This window comes from Thunnus maccoyii, chromosome 20 (assembly GCF_910596095.1).
Source record: "Thunnus maccoyii chromosome 20, fThuMac1.1, whole genome shotgun sequence".
Lineage (NCBI taxonomy): Eukaryota > Metazoa > Chordata > Actinopteri > Scombriformes > Scombridae > Thunnus > Thunnus maccoyii.
Window position 1 is genome coordinate 11,342,292 of NC_056552.1, and position 6,000 is coordinate 11,348,291.

Here is a 6,000-nt window from a genome sequence, read left to right on the forward strand (position 1 = left end):
AGTGCATCACCGTTAGAGGCTTGCAGTGTTTACTGATCCAAGCTTGGCAGGGAACTGCTCGACCATTTAGCTCTACTGCTATGATTTTGGTACACTGTAAACCAAACTAAGTGCAGTCCACTTGTAAAGTGAACACCAATTCGACTAAACTAAAAAACAAAACAAAACAGAGATTCAGTTTATTTTAACATATTTAAATTAGAGGTGAATTAATTAGTGGATGGACAGAAAATACTTTGGCAAATATTTTGTAAATCAAATAAGCGTTTCGGTCATTTTTCATGCAAAAATGTCAAACATTCCCTTGTTTCAGCTTCCTTAAAGGTGAGGATTGGCTCAACTAAACAAGTTAAGTGAAGATGTCATCTCGGCCTCTAGGAAATTGTAATGACCATTTCACCGTTTTTCGACATTTCATAGAAGGATGGAAGATTAATCAAGAAAATGAATTGATAACAAACATTATTGTTAGTTGCAGCCCTAATTTGAATGTTTTACGCCTATTTTGTGTTGTACAGCTTTGCTATACAAGTAGGAATTTTCGATTATGTGAATACTATTTTTAAGCTCCAGACAAAAAACAATGTCCTTCACTAAACCCTAAACAGGTGAACAGATGCCAGACTGCGTGAGGACATGCATCAACCATCACAGATACTATTAATGAGTATACAATCGGATGTACTGCAATGTGTACTGCATGGAGGGCAAAATACTTAGGAAAGTTATAATCCTAATAACAAGTCCAGATGAAACAGCATTTCGAGAGTATCTAACTTCCATATCGTGACGTATTTCCAAGTGAAACAGGATAGACAGGCGGGACATAACATTGGGAGGATTTTGATTTGAACATTTAAAAGTGGGTGTGTCATAATGAATCTTAGCTCTGTGCCACAAAAAGTTGAAGACTGACTGATGGGTGGACGTCATGATATTATTGGTTGACATTGGTTGGTTCAAGCATATGTAAACACACATCATATTTTGTTTTACAGGAAGAAAACTTTATTGGATTTTGATATAAGAATACAAAGAAACTGATTTTTTTTTGGCATATGTTGTTAAATAGGTCAACAATATGACTGGGGATGTGATCTAAAAGGGTTAAAAAAGCATTTTTCATTTCGTCTCGACTTTAAAATTAGTATGAACACTTTCAGTTTACCCTGTTAAATACAGCAAATACTGTTGTACGAATGTTTCACCCTTTAAAAAACAAAGCAGAATGCATGAGACGTAGATGATAGTGAATAATTATAGTCATCTGATATCAATGAATTATGTCTGTAAAATAAAACAAACTGGGGGACGTGTGTCACTGCGAGTGGCCTGCCATGCAGTTGCTAAACTTCAAGGTGAAGACTTACTTCCTCAAGGGAGAGTTGAAGATCAAGACAAATCCTCTTATTTTTCTCTGTCAAGTCATCACAGTCTGAGACGAAATACAAATTGAGATTGTAGCAACGGGCTGCGACAGTCTGCTGTTGACTGCAAGGGTTACAGGGGTGATTGAGTGCGTGTTTGACTGCCCGAGGCCGAGGGCTAACAGTACTGTTACACAGACAAGGTCGTCTCAGAGAGAGAGTAGGCTCAGCACATAATCCCAGTGTTCCTGACTACTATGAACACAGGCCCGCCACAAAATTGATTAAGGTGGAAGAACATTACTTGGGGAATAAGATCATCAAGACGGATTGAAGTGTATGGTTTTGGCCAAGAAATGATCTACAGTATTTCAGTCCCCTTATCCGTTCAAATGGGCATTGGTTTTCACTTTAGATAATCTTTCCTCCCAAAAAGAGACAACTGTCATTGAAACTCAGCTTAATACTTTGACCAGTGTTGACTCATGTTGCCTATTGAAGGTTCTAAAGTAGAGTAAAGATAATAATTTGATTTAGCTTAATGTCACATGTGCATCCAAGAAAAATGGCTACACCATACAGTAGAAATATTTTATCAATACTGACCAGAGGCTCAAGCCAACCTTGATATGTTCCCCTTAGTCTCATCAATAACGCAAAAGAGGCAAGTTATTTCCCATATAAAACTAATCTTTCCTTTTTATTGTATTTTAATGAAACAGACTTGGTTCTAAGGCAGTAATTCATTCCATTTGTTATGTTTGGACAACTCATTAACATTATCATCTATTATCATTAGACTGAAATTTTAAGCTTCTTCTCCCTTGAGATGCAGTGCGTTTCTTCTCTTCAGTTTGCATTAAAACAAATGTGGACCTGCTGATGCATTAGATTAATGTGCTCACTCACTGCCTGCTACAAAGCTCCATTCCAGCTTGAAAACAAGACTATGTTTCCATCTTTTAAGCCTCATCCACAAAGGAAATGTATTTTTGCTAGGAAAAGGCTTAAATAATATTTATTGTGGCTACATGAACAGTGGTTGGTAAAATTGTGAAATAGAAAGTAACCAATGACTGTGAGTAAAATTTAATCGTTAATCATTAAATATAATGTCAACAAAACACACAACTCTCTCTAGCAGCATACGGTGAGTCTACTAGTGTATCAGAAATGACAGAATGTAAACATTTCTCTCATTTATTCACACCATATTATAGAATTATTTCCCAGAGATTAATTTGTCTGTTAATTTACTAATTTACTCATCCACATGTCAAGCAATCAGCACTGTTTTTGCCTGAGTTCATGTAACATTTACTGAATCATAATGCTAATGAGTTCTTTAGACTTCCTGATCAAATTCAAAGTTCCTAATTCTTGCTGAGTCTGCTGCAATAGATAAAGCCATTTGCTAATTACAAAGTTTGCTTTTTTCCACTGAATAAATAATGTTGATTAATTAGCAAGTCAAAATAAGTGAAGATGATCTATGTAGTATATATCACTGTCACGAAAACTTACTGAAACGTTTCATTTACATTGCCTGACTTTTTAATTACATGCATCCAAACTTTACAAATTTGATGGAAAATTAATAACGTGTAAGGTGAAAGGTTTCATGGAAAATCTGCAGACGAAAAATAATCAACATGTTGGATTAATGAATGGATACAATACATTTATTGCTTCTTAGCCATTCAGACATTATTTATAAGGAATGTTTGGTTCATCTCTCGGGTGGAGCCGCAACTTCCTATATTTACACATCTATATTTTGAGGATGAATAAATAATGTCTCAAGTTAATGTTGAGACATGTTTATATTGACGTTTGTGAAATTGTTTCGGCTCATGCAGTGAAAATATTGACAAACCAGGTAACATGAACCTGAGTGTAGGGTTAATAGACTGATGGTCTTCAAAATGACTACAAAGTTGAATCAGCAACTCTGTCTCCACAAAAATTGAGTATTTTTAGCTTCACAAAGGTAGGATTTATAGCAGGGCTGCTGTACCAGATTACATTACACTGTACAGGGTTTCTATTGTTCTTCAGATTGAGAAAGTGATTATTATCTTTGCATCATATCAACATCAAAAATGTTGTCATATGAGAAAAATTTCATGTTTCTAATGTGTTGCTGCCTTTTGTGTACTGTAATAAAAATGAAAGAGTGAATGCACAAACACTATAAATCATCTACACACGTGAAGCTTGGAAAATGTTGTTAGGACAGGGAAAGATCCTCCATGATCATTTTGCAGAGCGGCTTAAACCTCCCTGTACTTACACTTCTTTTGTGGGGTTGCACCGACCAGACAGAGGTCATTCATTTCTACCAGTCCCTGCGGTGAGCATGGATTTGTCTTTGCAGGTGTCAAAAGGGACGCTTGCCATAACCTAAACGGATAGACATTTTAGATTACTCAACCTAGTTTTGAATTGCAAAGTTTGACATCATTATATATTAACGGAAATGTCCTCACATCTTGCCTAATCCTGTTAGCATCACATTCATCCACCTGCTGACACTGCAAAACCAGATTAAGTTAATGCTAGAGCTAACGTTTTGCAGTTATGTTGGCTTAGCATTATAGCTAACGCTAACGTTTTGGGGGTAACGTAAGCTTAGTTAACATTAGCTAAAAAAAAATAATACTCACTCCATATTTTTGTGGTGGTTATAAAGTTGGTGCTTTTTGTGCCTTTTCTGTGTAAACAGTTCTGTTTTCGTCCAACTTAAGCTAACATTTTGAAGCTACTGTTTTGTGACGACCATCAAAAGACAGACAGACCGTTAGCCAATCAGGTGCTTCGTAGGCGGGACATCTGGCATCCCACACCTGTCTGTCATAGCCAATCACATCCTCACAATCATTATTGATGGCGATAATTTAGGAGAATAGGAGGGGAATATTTTTACACAAAATCCAACATGTGTCATATATGTATCTTTTTGCTGTTGTACCATGTGTTAAGTCACATGTCCTGTTTATGCCTCAATGACACAGACACTTTCTGACACATTTTGTTTGTTTCTATTTGCTTTTAATATTATGTATTTATGTATTTGTTATTCTAGTCCAGTCATTTAGTTCAGTTCTGGTAATAGCTTTGTGGGTTCTCCTTCTCTGGATGCTTGTTAGAGTAATCTACAGTGATAAGCTTACATGGACTATTTCAGACATTATTTATAAGGAGTGTTTAGTTCATCTCTCAGATAGATCTACAGCTTCCAGTATTTACACATCTGCATTTTGTGAATAAGTAATGTCTCAATTTAATGTGACATGTTTATATTAATGTTTGAATAAAAAATACCTAAAGTTTGGAAAATGCTGTTAGGACAGGGAAAGAACAAGGACCTCCATGATCATTTTGCAGCTGAAACCTGCCTTTGGCCAGTCATACTCCAACTTTTATTAACTTTTAGTTTCAGATAAAATTAACAGACAAATAAATAAATAAATAAATACATGCTTGGCCCAAATCTGTTTGCAATGCAGCTCAAAATAAAAGCTAACACACTGAGATGTTTCCAAGATTTACAAATGATGGCCACCTAAGTATGGGATCCTACACTTCCAGGTTGTTAGCATGACTGTTCAGTATATAATTATTCACATAGTAAATGTATGTGCAACATTACATAAGTGAACCATATTTTTAATGCCATTAAAAAATGGTAGGCTCTATTAAATACTGAAACATATGAAGTGCTACACTGTCATGTCATTGTCAGAACCATGGCATTTGGCATCATGTTTTGTGTTCCCATGTTTCTGTAACCACTGTAATTTTGAGTTTTCAGTGTGTTAGTTCTTCAAATGGAGAGGTGGTGGAGCTAGGCTTCTGTCCACAACAGACCTGCATATATTCATCTAACTAACACAATCTTCATCATATGTATATCACAATATATAGTACACACATCACAAAGACATGATCACCAGTGAGTGTAGTAACATTTTAGACTTATTCTTTGTGATAATGCATCATTTGGGGACAAACTCAAATTCTATAAAATCACAAGAAACCTCTGTTCAATGAAAAATTCTTATCAGTTTTTTTTGTTCTTTTCCACTACTCCTTTAAATGTTCAAATATGACAAAGCTGTGAATGACACAGAGAAATATCAAGTACCTGTAAAAAAGAAAAAAGAAAAAGCTAATTATCATAAAACGTCAGAGTCTCCTGGCTCGCAGTCACTACATCATGGTCAGTGACACCTCCTCCAAGACACCTTCTTCCTATTCAGTGTGATTACACTGCAATTGATATTTAGGTAATTGATAATCCCTCTGTGAGTAATGTTGTCAATTTGGCACCTAAATCCTATTTTGGTGGCCATCTGGGCTCATGAAATTGCTCCCTTGAGAGCAGAGGTTATAGATACTAATTATTCAGAAGTCATTTACCTTTAGAGGTGTTTAGTGCTTATCTGCTTTGCAGTAAAATTGCTGACATGATGCCCACAGACTGTATTGTTTTCCCCCAAAATGTAATTTGTCTTGACATATAATATACCGACTGTACACAAGACACACAGCACTGTTAGCATACTTTGATTTATCTGATAATTTTCAGGGGGATGTGCCATTTTTACACTGTTGACCATTTTACAACAAA

The 6,000-nt window shown here is 35.7% G+C and overlaps 1 protein-coding gene across 1 annotated transcript in view; it reads right to left on the bottom strand.

Moving 5' to 3' along the window:
* Window positions 1-4,299, bottom strand: part of LOC121886405 (cadherin-related family member 1) — a 106,036-nt gene extending 101,737 nt beyond the window's left edge. The window contains exon 1 of the mRNA XM_042396335.1: window positions 4,034-4,299. The gene's annotated coding sequence lies outside the window, so the exon portion shown is untranslated. The remainder of the gene's footprint in view (window positions 1-4,033) is intronic.
* Between the last annotated feature and the right edge of the window lie 1,701 nt (window positions 4,300-6,000).